This window comes from Motacilla alba, chromosome 21 (assembly GCF_015832195.1).
Source record: "Motacilla alba alba isolate MOTALB_02 chromosome 21, Motacilla_alba_V1.0_pri, whole genome shotgun sequence".
Taxonomy (NCBI): Eukaryota; Metazoa; Chordata; class Aves; order Passeriformes; family Motacillidae; genus Motacilla; species Motacilla alba.
Genome location: NC_052036.1, coordinates 4,693,929 through 4,707,094, shown reverse-complemented (window position 1 = coordinate 4,707,094; position 13,166 = coordinate 4,693,929). Strand labels below are relative to the sequence as shown.

The 13,166-nt window shown below is 42.1% G+C and overlaps 1 protein-coding gene across 2 annotated transcripts in view; it reads left to right on the top strand.

Moving 5' to 3' along the window:
- Positions 1-6,063: 6,063 nt before the first annotated feature.
- Positions 6,064-13,166, top strand: part of PRDM2 (PR/SET domain 2) — a 66,778-nt gene continuing 59,675 nt past the window's right edge. For both annotated transcript variants that reach the window (XM_038159674.1, XM_038159675.1), the window contains exon 1: positions 6,064-6,137. The gene's annotated coding sequence lies outside the window, so the exon portion shown is untranslated. The remainder of the gene's footprint in view (positions 6,138-13,166) is intronic.

Below are 13,166 nucleotides of genomic sequence, written 5' to 3'. Positions count from 1 at the left end.
AGCAGGCAAAGGAGTGCTGCCCATTCCATGCATTCTCAAAGCTGTGTTCTGCCTCCAGAAGGTAGTTGGCAAGGATGAGTGATTATTGAGAGTTCAGAACCAAAACCAAAGAGTGGCATGCACAAAAAAAAGGGGAAAATGGAAGGAGAATGGAAAGCAGAGAACTGCAACACTTTGTCTCCACTAAAATTTAATTTTTGTTCACATTTCCAGCTTGAGATAAAATTGGACTTGCCAACGGACTTGCCAGCCTGTGAGGGTTCTTTGGATGTTAACCCACATCAGTACTCAGATAAACTTGCATCAGGGAAAAAAAAATCTTTAAAATGTTACAACCTTATTTCCCAGTAGGAAAGGCAGTAAGAGTGATGCTGATGGAACACAGAAACAAGTCCAGTAACAGCCATGGAAAAAAGCTGGGGTTTGAAGGGGAAGATGGTCCTATTGAAGCAGAATCTGTCCTATTACTCAGAGAATGGGGCTTCTTTCTCCCATGCAGAACTGGAAGCTATCGATGTTCTAGGAACATGGATTTTATTGTACTACACAAGCCCTTTAAGTAATTTTTCTTACAATTACTGGTAATAACTTGAAGGCAATACTCACCAGCAACTGCGTTAAGTCATTGACTACAAGAGAATGAACCTAAATCCTAACTAAAATACTCCCTTCTTCCCTCCAGAATGACCAAACATTTTCTAACAAGATGATTTTAAATATACTGATGTTTGTCTTAGGAAACATCACTGTATGTCTCATTTGAGCTGGGAAGCAACTCCATTTCCTGCCTTTATGAGCCATGTTATCCTCAAATAACACATTCCTTTGAGTCCTGTGGTTATTTTGCCTCATGACATTTGATTCATCCTATGCAGGAAACAGGGAAGGAATTAGCAGGTTCAGCAGGTGTGCTCAAGGGAAAAGAGACAGGAATGTCAGCTCTTCCTCATTTCCTATCCACCACAGGAATAAACCCCACAGGAGTTGAATAAGCAGCAATAACTGAGCACAGTGTAGTACATTCCAGCTGCCTTCTTGAAGGAATGTCCTCTCCTGTACATCAGGCACTGAGGCAATTTACTGAGAAATAAGGGACAGCCCAGAGCTGTTTTCCTGCCTATACCCCTACAAACTGTTTAGACAAAGAGAACTGAGAAAAGTCCACTCCTCCACTTCTCACCACTTAGGCAGAGCTTTACATATAGGTGGTAGAAGAGATTTTGACCTAAAAGCCAGCCCTTAAAGGCAAGTTGTATATAAAAAGCACAGCTCACTTTTACAGTAGAGCAAAGACTGCCTGCTATAAAGTAGTGGAAGAATGTATTGATTTAAGTTGCTGTTCAAAGTTCCCTCTGTGATCCTGGACTTAGCCTGAGGAAACTATTCCTGGAAGTAAGATCTGAGTTTTTGTAATAGACAAAATATTAATATAATGTAAGCATACATTACTGTTAATCACCTCTCACAGGAAGGCAAAGCCTGTCACCTCTTCATTTAAACCTGGAAGGTCTGAAGTTAAAAAGATGTTTAATTCATAACTGGGAAGCTTCTCCTTAAAAATAATTTTCCTGATGAATTCTTCTAGTTCATTTTGTCATGATCAATGCTTAACTTACTAACACAATAAGCATGCTTGATTGAGGGGAAAGTAGCAATAGAATTATTGAGAAGATAAACCAGGCTTGCATTTCATGCAGAAAAGTGAGAAGAATGACTTCAGGTTTCATACAACTGACAAAAAACAATAGGTATAGAAATGCACAAGCAGAATAAAATGAAAGACTCCTCACTGCAGGCTGATGTAGATGCACAATAACTGCACACTCAGTAAGCTGTACCTGAGCCCCAGCTAGTGGTGGGAATTACTGATGGCATTTTTACAGGAAAGATGAGCATGTTCGTAACAGAAAAGCTTCAGATTCTTATGTATTGCCTCCTACTCATCAAGCCTGGTTAATTTTTAAAATGCTTCCAACAAAACAAAAGCTACATATTGGTTACTCATGGTTTGCCTACACCATCTCTATAGCACTTCAGTGGTTCTGGTTGATCCAGCTCCTGGAAGCTGGAAGAAGCAGGAGTGCAGGCAATGAGATGCTTTCTCCTTTCTCAGTGACATTTTCATCCCCTGAGCCAGCCTGTCACTGCACAACCAGTAGGCAGCACAACCAAGAGCTGAAAATGATTCTTATGTGTTCTTCCTTCCATGGAGTATTGCCAACATATTCTCTCAACATAAGTATTTCTTCATTAATTAAGTGAATAATTCAGCTAAGAAACTCATGGTCATCAATTTTCTGGACCCAATATTGCAGTGTTCCAATCTGTTTATAGAGACAGTCTAAAATATCTGCTCGAGTTTGCAATGGAGATTATCCAATGTCATTGATAAATTTATGTTTCAGTGAACTTTAGCCCTGTGACACTGTTGGTGTAATTTCTATAGATGAATTTTAGCCAGTTAGTGTGAGTAGCATGCAGTAAATGGCTACTAAGTCCATCTTAGTACAACTGCCCCATTCCTGGAAGTGTCCAAGGCCAGGCTGGACAGGGCTTGGGGCAGCCTGGCCTAGTGGAAGGTGTCCCTGCCCGTGGCAGCAGGGTAGAACTGGATAATCCTTAAAATCCAATCCAACCCATTCTATCAAGTCCTACAGAATTCACCTGCTGGACTGAAGATCTCAGCAGCTGCCACGTTCTGGAGAGGGCAATGATGAGTTTTGGACAGGAGTCATCTCTCGTGTAAAACAGGGTAAAAGCCTTGGGATCACAACCTGTGATCAAGAGGGAATGAATCAACATAACTGACTCAACACCCCTCTCCTGTCCCATCAGATATCCTGGGTACCCTTTTGCTAAAGTCGGTCAAATGGGAGTTGGGGGAAAGCCCCCTGGAGCAGGATCCAGAACTCAAACATGTAAGACTAACTAGCTATGGGCTATGATCAGATCCATAAAGTAGTGCTGAAAAGGGACCCCTCCATAGCTGTAGGGAAAGCAGCACTTGTGAGGCAGCAGGTGAGGAAGTTTTGTACAACAAAACAGATGAGGGACAACACAGGCAAGAGTAACAACCAAACCATGAGACATTTGAGTTGTGTGAAAGCTTGGACATTGCTTTAAGCTGTGAAAAATTAGATTTTTGTATCAAAACTTGCTACTGGTGCAGGCTGTAGAAAGCAGAAATGAGGACTGTGAAGGACCTTGAGGTTAGAAGGGCTCGCCTAAATGAGCAGGAAGGGAAAGGAGCCGAAATACTTAATGCTTGAGTCTTAAGAGTCCCATTCCCCAGGACATTTTGAGAACAGCTTCCCAAAATATCTTAGTGTTCAGTCGACCTCTATTTCCCAAAACTACACTTGTAGAAAAAGATGGTAATATTGCTAAAATTCAGAGCTATTAATAACCAGTAACCCAAGCAGTTCAGTCCTTCCCAGAGCCATAACATGCAGCACATTGTCTTCTATGTTTATAAGGAAAACCAGAACAGCACAGAAAGTTATGATAAAAGAGACCTTGTCCCATTTAACAAGAGAAAAACTGGTCATACTGGTATCACTGGAGTCCACCTACTTTCAAGGCTACTTTGGAACTTCTGATTAAAAAAAGATCTTTTCCAGAAATGTTTTTTCCTGCCATGGCTCACTAAGATTTTCACACACAAGAAGATAATTCTCTCTAACCCAGGAGTCACGTTTTCAGTCACCCTGAATAAATTCAGTCAGATGCCCAAGATTTACAAAAATGTTTTTGCTAGTATTTGTCTCTCCCGTGTGCTTACACACCTCCAAGTAACCAGAAAAGCTAATTCATCATTTTAGAGAGAACTACAGCAGAAATGTTGATGTTTTCAGAATACAAAAAAGTAAGTGTTCAGAACTTTATTCAAATAAAGATTTGTAGGTTTCTCTGACAACTGAAAGTGTAAATTGAAAGTGCAGATCCTCTGGAACACCACCAGATGGTAGATATTCTCAGTATAAATGTGGGGAAAATAAGGATGACTTCTACGTAAAGTTGGAGAAAAGTTATAATTTCTGTTATTTGTGATACTTTTGGGAAATCTTGTACTTAACCTTGAAGGTAGAAAGGTTCATATTCTAGCTAGTTGGGTAGGTAATTTGTTCTAAGTTTTAAATTTTTCTGTTACACGTAGAGGGCTCTAACATGTTAAATGGGAACCTTGATTTTTCATAAAATAACCTCCAAACTTAGGTGTAACTAGTCTAGCTTACTTAAAAATTAAATGTTAATTCAGCTAAATTAGAATTAATTTAGCCTAAGAAGTCAAATTAGTTTAAACCTATTTGAGGTTTTCTCACTACTAACAGAGGCTTCAAAACTGATTATGGTGTACCTACAAAACATTTTGTAATATAAATGCATCCTGAGAGTTCCAGGTGGAAAAATCACTGTGTCCTGTTATTTTTCAGTCTGCTGTTGCTTGTCAAACCTACGCATCACTGCAGAGGTGTTCAAATTCCCTGGCAGTGTGTGTCTTCCAGATATATGAAAGGTTAAGTTTCTTGGTAATATGGTTTTAAAAAAGCTGTGTTTTGATTAAGAGTGGGCAGAGAGGTGATTTGCTTGGCTACTTGCTGAAGAAATCCAGCTTCCAGCTTCATGGATTGGAATGGAATTCCTCTGTCCTGATGCTATATGGGTACTTTTTGTGTCCAGCCTTACTGACAGTTTTTATGTTACTCATTGATGTACATAATCAAATAAATGTAAATCAGAATGTAAAACATTTCTGAACTTACTCTTCTCTGTAACTGTATTAATGTCCTATGGATTTAAATTGGGGATTTTCCTCTGGGAAGATTGCAAATTCTTAACAATTCCAGATAAAATACAATCCTAGCCTGAGAGGAATACATCTTTGACTGCATTATGAATAGAACATTCAGGGAAGAGAGAAATGAAGGGCAGACACACTGTTATGTCCTGCAGTACAAATACAGACATCTCCCAGCAGGTGATTATGGAGCGTTTTTTTTTTTGGTCTCAGGAACTTGCTCAGAAACAGCAGAGCAAAAAACTTGTTGCAGATGGAACAGTGCAATTTATGTGCAGCACAAATGGGTCCCAAGGCAGTGACAGCCTGGGCCCCTCAGGGCTGTGAGGGTCAGTCCCCACATCACCTCAGCGACCCAAATCATTCCCCCCTCAGCCACCTCCTTGACTTTTTTTTTTTTTTTTTTTTTTTAATTTCAGTCACAGGTGAGGACCCTGTGGAGCTGCTTTACTACAAAAAGATGAAAAAGACATTGAAAATAAAAAAAGGTGGAAAGAGTTTGGAGAACCTGTTGATTGTCTGGCAGAGGACAGTGGATGGAGGTGGCTGGGGCACATGGTGTGATCTGAGGGGGCTCAGGGGATTGAGGGGTGCAGGGGATAAAAGGGGTAAAGAGGGTGAAAGGGTGAAAAGGGATAAAGGAAGGGGATGGAGGGTATGAATGGAGGAGGGCGGTGTTGGGGATGAAGGGGATGAAGGGGGAGAAAGGGGTATAAGAATGAAGGGGATGAAGGGGAGGAGGGGGGTGAAGGGAAGGAATGAAGGTGATGAAGGGGCTCTTGTGGATGTTGGGCATGAAGGCAATGTAGAGGATGAAGGCAAAAGGGGCTGTTGGGGATGAGAGCAATGAGGGTGATGAAGATGATGAGGGACATTAGGGATGAGGGCAGTGAGGGGGATGAGCACAATGAAAGCGATGAAGCCGATGAAGGGCAGGAAGGGATTAGGGGGATGAGGGTGATGAAGGGCAGGAATGGGCTGTTGGGGATGAGGGTGATGAAGGGCAGGAATGGGCTGTTGGGGATGAGGGTGATGAAGGGCAGGAATGGGCTGTTGGGGATGAGGGGGATGAGGACAATAAAGCCGATGAGGACGATGAAGGCAATAGAGGGCAGGAATGGGCTGTTGGGGATGAGGGTGATGAAGGGCAGGAAGCGGCTGCTGGGGGTGAGGACGATAAAGGCGATGAGGACGATGAAGATGAAGGGCGGGAAGGGCTCGGGGGTCCCGCGGCGGGCCCTGCCCGCGGCCTCCCCCGAACGTCACTTCCGAGGCTGGAGACAAGATGGCGCCCGGACGGTGCCGGCGCTGAGGCCGCTCCGCCGCCAGCGCGGCCCGGGTGAGCGGGGCGCGGCGGGACCCGCCGGGCGCAGCCGGGCCGGGCCGGGCGGGCGCAGGGCAGAGCCGGCGGCGCAGGGACGGGGCTCCGCGGCGGCCGCTGAGGGTGCGGAGCCGCCCCGGTGTCCGCGGGAGGGCGGCGGCCGGGGGCGTGGGGGCAGCGGCGGCAGGTGCGAGACCTGTGCCCGCCGGCACGGGGGAGCGCCTCGGGGAGGGGAAGCGAGGGTGGAGGATGCGATGGAGGCCGGTTGGAGGAAGACACTCCATCCCCTGGGCGGCTTTTTCAATCTTTTTATCTTGAAAATGCTGCCTCGGAAGTGTCGGCTGGCTCCTGCCGCTGCCAGCCCGATGCTGAGAGAACTCTGCTCTTTCAAACTGTCTTCAGAAGTTGTGGCACTTCGCAGGCCCCAAAGCTCCTGCAGGGCACGTTCTGCCAAGCTAAGTGAGCGGGGCTTGAAGGAATTAACTCCGGAATTGGTTCCCTCACTGGAAATGTGCATCTGTGAATTATTCTTCGAAGTCGGAGAATAATTCTTTGTGCAGTGCTACCGTGGGGTAAAAATGTTTGAGGTGAAATGAAAAATATTCATCTAGGACATTTAGAACCGCTTAAGAGATGTATCTTAAATGCATTTTTTATTTGAAGGCAGAGCAGCCTGCGGAGCTTTGCTGATAACCATCTCATGGACAGGTAGCTGAAGTATTCAGTGAAGTTTCCAGTGGTTTCAAATTCATATGAAGCTGCAAAATTTCCGTTCTGAAGCAGTAAAGAAAACTTTAAGTTGTTTTCAACTGAGGAAGGAAGAGGAGGTAGTATGGCTGCACCTGCTAAATGATAATTCATTGGCAAGAGAACTATTCTTCTTATTTCACATTTGAGTGAGCAGCAGTGGACAGCTCTAGAGAGCAGCAGGGCTGCTTGTGCTCCTCATGCTGCCCCAGTTTGCTGTTCCCAGTCTGTGCTCTGGACTTTGGGCATGCTCTTTGGATGCAAAGTCTTCTCCAGCTTATTCAAATACACCAAATATATTAAAGCAACTGGAGATGTACGGCAGCATGGCATGTAATTATATTCCTCACCAGGAGCTGTAGGAACTGATTACAAGAAGTAATGGTTTCAAATTGAAAGAGGGGAAGTTTAGGTTAGATAGAGGGAAGAAATTGTTTCCCATGAGGGTGGTGAGGCCCTGGCACAGGGTGTCCAGAGAAGGTGTTGGTGCCCCATCCCTGGAAGTGTGCAAGGCTGGGTTGGACAGGGCTTGGAGCAACCTGGGATAGTGGAAGATGTCCCTGCCCATAACAGGGGGTGGGACTGAATGAGCTTTAAGGTCTCTTTGAGCCCCAGCCATTCCATCATTGTGTTATTGTTGTCTTCTGACACAACATCTCAGTAAAAACGATGTTAAGAAGGGGCATGTTAAGAATTCAGGCTGCTCTCCTTGGTGTAGAGATTTCCATCTCTTCCAGCTGCAGGAAAGCATAATGGTGAATCAGTGAGAGCACTGGCACTTTTCAGATGGAGATCTGCGTCACTGATAGATGAAGGAGTGGCGTTTAAGAAACAAGAGAACTTTTGGGCTTGCAGAGGCAGCAGTGAGAACCATGTGGAGGTACCTATTGGTTTTCAAGGAAGTGGCTCCCAGGCACAGCAGTGCCTCCACAGTCTGTAGCATGGACCATAGAAATAGTGGCACTTACAGTGAAACCCTAGTTATGTTAATTAAAGGGCAGATCATCACTTTGGATAAAGTATCTTTGCTAGAAGTGCCAGGATAAGTGTGGTGTTTGGAGATTCCCGAGTTGGTGCCTGTTTTATGGGAATCCAAAGAACAGCTTTCTACCAGCACAGCGTGGAGGGTGGGGGAGAATGTTCAGGCACTTTTGTGCATTGGTATAACACATCCATTTTTTACTGTTGAAAATTTGCTTGAGAATGGAAGAGAAGTAAAACAGAAAGTCTTTTTCTGTAGCAACTGAAATGGCTCTAGAAGTCCATCCTTCAGTGCAGTGATGTCTCCATTCCACTGTTCCACATAAAATCCTTGATCCTTAGGGATGAACAAGTAATATAAACTGTATAAAAGGGATATGCTGCTTACTGGGTGTCTCTCTGTTGGAAACAGAAATTCAGAGAGGTTGAGAGATGACCAGTAATATATTCCTGCCTTGGCAAACCTGTGTGAAGTACTGTGATATCTTTGTTGTTGAACTCGTTCTCATGGAAAGGGCAGACATGATCCTGATACTTAACCCCTCAAATGATGTAATTTCTTTTACCCATATGGTTTTTTTTCCACTGAGAATAAGTTGAAAAATATTTCTTCTCTGCCTCTGTATAAAACATGCTGTAGTCAAAAGTGGGAGGATGAGTCCTGTGTTGTAAAAAGAAATGACTGAAATCAGCTTTTTCACGTAGTAATAAATCAGCAGTGTACTTATCTGAGAAAATTTTCATTGGGTTTTACTGCATTTGTGAGTCAAATTAAGGTGCACTCATATCTGAAGATTGGAATGGAATTTCTGCATATTTGCACTTGTTAGAGACTTGTTATTTTCTGTTGACTTCTCTTGACTAGTCGCTGTTTAATTAATAAACTTGAGGTTTGTGTTGTGTTGGTGATTTCTTGGCTTATTATCTTGGTTACCTGAATAAACCTTCCTGAGGTGCAGCAGTTTATTTGGTTTTGTGGCAGTAAGCAAAGCCTTTTTTCTTACTGGACAGTAGGTAATAGATTTTAGTGTTCAGAAAATGATTTTCTGCCCTTTTTTTCTCTGCTCTTATTCAGGCAGCCTTGAGTAACTGAAAATGTCTTTGCATGTGCCTGTCCACAGAAACAGGATGCCCTATCACATGCGTATTTTAAACTTTTAGAGTTAACATGAACTTTTATGTTTTTAAATTGGCAAGCTTTATTTCACCTAATGCATGGAAAATTTGTGAGTGAGAGCATTTCAGTATCGAATTGAAAACATGTAGATGTCCTGGTGTTTAAAAAATGGTCATGTGCTGCAGCTAGAAAGTAAAACAAAGCCAAGAGCTGTGCAGTATCCCAGGCTGAACCCTGGTCATTAGGAAAACAGGCTGTGGAGACTTTCAAGTTGTTCCTGGTTCTCTAATGAACATGTTTTTACTGGAGCAGTGACGTAATGCATGTCCCATTTTCAGCTTCCAGAATAGGATTGATACTCTCATGCCTGCTTTTTCCTTCCTCTGAACTGGATGCAGCATTCTCTTGCAAAATGCTTTTGGATTCTGGGATTTAGGAGAACCCCACATACAGAAATTATTAATATGGCTTACAACACCAGAAGATAGTCTACTTAGTAAAACCTAGGAATGCTTATTAGTCTGATTGAGTTGGGAAGGGATGATCTGCAATGCTGGTTTTGAATAAAATTACTTGCTTTTGTTTGCAGACTTTATTCCTTTATTCCTAACAAGTTACAGGTTTTCTAAGGGAATATTTAAGATTCTGAAGCATAGATTCAGAAATAATGTCAAAATACTTTTTGCTTTAAGGATTTTCTTTTGGAGACCACAGTGTTTCCTTAAATGCAAATGCCTTTTATATTCTTATATGAATACAATATAATTTGTTGCTTAAAACAGAGCCTTTCAGAAAAATAAATTTTTCAGTGACTCTAAGATAAGACAGTGCAGTAGATCTTCTTTCTCCTCTTGGTTTCCCAGATGCTTTAATGTCTTGAGTAAGTGTGTAGTATTTCTGTACTCATGAGAGAGAGCAGTGAGTAGTAGTTTAAAATCAATATGACTTAGCAATGTTTTCTGAGAATGAATTTTGAAAGTTCAGGTTGCTGGTGTGTGTGCTTCACTTTTGGGATAGAACCTTTCTTGTTCTTTTCTTGGGGCTGTCAGTGACTGGTTGAAGCTCATTGTGGTAAATGTCATTGATAATATCCAGCTCTGTAATAGATTAGGTTATGTTGAGTTTGGAGGAGAGGTTTGTTGAAAATACTTGTTACGTGTATTTGATGGGGCTGCTGAGTGACTTTTTCATCTAAAGCAGTTGTTGACTAACTTTAAGACTGATTTAGTGAGGCCATCGTTGTGCCTTTAATAGAGGCCAGATTCCCCTGGTGACACATCAGGGCAGCGTGGTTTTCTTCGGGGCTTTTCTGGGAAGTCCTGCCTGCGCGTAGCTGGGAATTCCTTAGTGCGTGGAGTCAGAGCTTGTTCCTGCTTGCAGTTGTTAAAAAAGGCACCAGGCTCCCGGTGCTAAAGTGATTTCAGCATTTATTGTAATAAAAGACAGGCCTGAGGCGTGGGGCCCGGGGCCGAGCAGCAGCGCTCCCGTCGAGGATGCTGCAGCGCCGGCGCTGGGGCTGCTCGGCAGCGATGGCCCCGATGCTCCCGGGGAGCGGCACAGCTTCCCTGGGGCAGATGCCCCTTTCTATCCTGAGTTTTGTCCCTCTGGATTGGTTTCTGTTTGGATCCTTCATTTGCAGGAAGGTTTGAGGCGCTCGCTTGGCCATTCCAGCTCTGTCCCGGCTGGCTCGTTTCTCTGGGGGTGCTGCCCTTTGCTGAGCTGTGTTATGGTGCGCTGGGCACCGCACTTCTTATAACTGCCCTTTAACCCCTTTAACGATATAACAACCAAACTGACAGTACATGCTTAAGGACCGATCAACTATTTTACACCAGTTTCTAACCTATTTTTAACACAGCGATGCGAGTAAAGACCTTGTTGGTACTCACTGATCCTGCTGGGAGCTGATATTTGGGCAGCAGTTGGAGAATTTGTTTCGTATTTTCTTGAGTTTGTTGAACTTTGTGTACTTAAAGCTAAACCCCAAGTTTACTGCTACAGATAATTCTGTTCTTACAACATGTCATTTTATGTAGAAAGCAAACTGGTGGCTGCACACAAGACTCTGTACAGTATTAATTTTATTTATTTTCCCGTACAATTAATCTTGCTTTCCAAGTAGTTGAATTCACTGTTAACAAAACAAGTAATGTGGACAAGGGAAAAAAATACCAAACTGCAGGTATAAAATTTTAATATGAAGTGTGTATTTTAAATGAATAGCTTTATGAATTACTTGTTAAGGCTTTTGGTTTACTACAAATTTAACTTCTCACCTAATTCTGTTTTATGCTCAAGTGGTTCCACTGGTAATTGGTAGTTGAAAGAATATGGAGTAGTACAGTCTGTTAGGAACCTGCCTAAACTGTGTTGTATGGATGTTTAACTACATCACTTTATTAAGATGAGTTCTCATCTCCTAAGAAATACCATTGAGAGGTTGGGATACAACCTGTTGTATAAAAGTTGAATAAAATACTTACAACATTTATAAAAATACCATTACTTTTGTTTCAGACATTATTTGTTAACCACTAATTCTTAGCAAAGTATTTTTGAATTGGTATATGAAAAAGAAGAAAAGTGTAATTTTACTCCTCAAAGGAAACAAAGTAAGAAGATTTTGTCTGCTTTTCAAATTTTTTGAGTAATTTGTTTCATAACTGGGCTCAGGAAATTCAGCTTAGAGGAATTTTCAGCTTGACACGACTTTCCTTTAACTCTGCAGCCCATCACCTTATTGCTATTTACCTCTCTCAGATTGTACACGTTTAGTGTGGCTAGTGATGGTGTTCAGAGTTTGCTTCTGTAAGAAAGTGCTTTAAATCCTTATTGTCTGTGTATATCTGGAGTTTTGGGCAGAGTGTGCAGTGTTGAAGTGTCAGAGGACTGTCCTTCACCACTGTTTCCTAGACTCCTTTCCAGATTCGTGGTCAAAAGCTGAGCCTGTGGCATGGAGGGAATGATGATCTTTGGTGAGAGGGAGGAGAAAAGGTAGAAACAACAAACTCTGCCAGGCACAGCCTGCTGCTCCTCAGGCTGTGCCCACAAGAGGTTCTGGCTTTTCTTGACTTTATGTCAGTAATTGTATAAAAATATTCCAACAGCATATCAAAAGGAGACATTTGATACTAAAGGTAAGTTTGGTTTCATACCAGGAAATTCCTTGACACTTCTCATGCTGCACAAATGATTTCATTTATAAGGTGATGCTGCATGGGTTTTGTCCCAGTGACCAGTGAATAAGATTGCTGGGGTTTTTGCCTGATGTTCAGGCCTCAGCTCAAGTACAGGTGTTTATGCTGACTCCGATCCTGCAATAAGTTAGGAAGGTAGTAATAATGCATTCCAAAAGGAATGTACAAGCTGCTTGGATGGAGCTCCTTATCCCATAACTGGCAAACTTTAAATCCCTCAGAATCAGTTGCAAAACTGGAACTGAAATACAGATGTTTCAGCTCTTTGTTTAAATGCCCACATAGCATGAAAACACCAGGACAAAAGGAGTTAATCCTGGAAGAGATGTATACAACAGAAATAACATTTCCAAGGATATTTTTCCTTTTCTTACGGATTTCTTAAGCAGTGTAACATTTGAATGATGCTTGGCAGTGTTGGCACTTTTGCACAGCATTAAAAATTCTTGCAGTGCAAAGATGGGAGGGATTGTGTGAAATCCATTTGGAGTAGATTTTGCTTGAACTTATTTTAAATTAAATGTTAGTACTTATGCAGAGTACTTAGTAAAAATTTCAGTTGATCACTGTTCTAGTAAGAAAACTAAAGACAGGGAAGAAATAGCAGTACTTGAATAAAGTGCTTTAAGTGAAGAGGGACCAGTTAACTTTCAAAAGTGGGGGACATTAATTTATTGAAAATTCTGTATAACAATGGGTCTAAAAATGTTTTGGGTCTATTTTGCAAAAAAGCTGGTTTGTATGTGTTAATAAAGAAAGGGAGTGAGTTGATCTCAACCCTTAGATATGGCATCATTCTGACTAGTTTTCCCTCAAGTTGTGAGTTTACAAATTTGATATCTACTTGAACTAGGAATTTTTGTCAGATACCTTTTGAAACATCAGGCTTCTATTAAAAAGGAACGTAAAATGCATTAGTGTAATAATGTACCTCAATACAGCTCAATTTAAGGAATATTTTCCTGTTTCTAATACAGAAGAGTAGAGACTCTACATGCAATTTTT